General features: G+C 41.8%; 2 protein-coding genes across 4 annotated transcripts in view; one reads left to right on the top strand and one right to left on the bottom strand.

The window, feature by feature from the left end:
* IQCA1 (IQ motif containing with AAA domain 1) overlaps window positions 1–1002 on the top strand; it is a 91071-nt gene that overhangs the window by 64837 nt on the left and 25232 nt on the right.
* Window positions 1–1002, bottom strand: part of ACKR3 (atypical chemokine receptor 3) — a 123587-nt gene that overhangs the window by 106737 nt on the left and 15848 nt on the right. The gene's annotated exons all lie outside the window — the stretch shown is intronic.

Below are 1002 nucleotides of genomic sequence, written 5' to 3'. Positions count from 1 at the left end.
AAAAAGTAGAAAGAGGAGAGGCGTTTCCATTAAAAAGGTACTTTCTGCTAATAGCAGAGAATTCAGACATGCACAGAGCTTGCCAGACTTCATTCAGTTTTCTTTCTGAAGACCAAATTACAGCTTGCATCAACAAAAATAAAAAAGCATACCTCCACATCATTAATTACTTTATTATAAATAAGGGGCTTTTTTAATCATTGACCTGCACCAGCTTGCTTTGATCCTGGAGTTTGGCCTCCTTATTACTTCTGCTTTGGAGAACACTAAGAGATGAAGGTGCCTTATCAGATGGGTCCTGTGTCTTTTGGGGAAGGACTTCAGCCACCTTTCAGCCTATGAAGCCTAGGACTCCCCAAATGCATTCTACATCATTCATGGGTGGATGCACATATTGCTTTGTCAGATGTGTTGTCCTATCTCACTCCTATGTCTGTTGCATATCCCAGTGCTTCTGGCTCATGTTCCAACTCCATTTGAATTCCCACAAATGTCTGCAACAGCTAAAGTACTCTTTAAATAAGCATTAAAGGGTTGACCAGGAGAGAACAAGGAAAGCTGCCTGGAATAAACAACGCTTTCCTTTGGTCTCCTGATTTGTGGCAGCCAAGAGCCACGTAGCAAGCACATCCCTCAAGACAGGAGCTGTGTTTGCATCTGTTTTTTGGTAAAGAATTGAGCAGAATGCTGGTAAGCAGAGAGAAAAAGATGCCAAGATCAGACATGGTATGGTTAAGCAACACTGCACTGTTCAGAGCAGATAGTGGGCAACACTCCAGGCATTCAGCTTTACAACCAGCAAATGACAGCCTCAACGTCCCATTATTATCCCCCTGATGCCCAATACCAATTTACAGCCCAAGGCAAAAAAAAAAAAACAGTTAACCTCAAGATTTGCAGATCTTACCACAACGGGGCTCTGAACATGGTAAGTGTCCCTCGAGTCTGCTTCTTTCATACCACTAATAATTTAATAAAAACTGCCTACAACTAGCTTTTTTT

Source organism: Meleagris gallopavo, chromosome 7 (assembly GCF_000146605.3).
Source record: "Meleagris gallopavo isolate NT-WF06-2002-E0010 breed Aviagen turkey brand Nicholas breeding stock chromosome 7, Turkey_5.1, whole genome shotgun sequence".
In the NCBI taxonomy this organism is placed as follows: Eukaryota; Metazoa; Chordata; class Aves; order Galliformes; family Phasianidae; genus Meleagris; species Meleagris gallopavo.
Note: the sequence above shows the minus strand (reverse complement) of the source record. Positions and strands in the feature narration are given on the sequence as shown.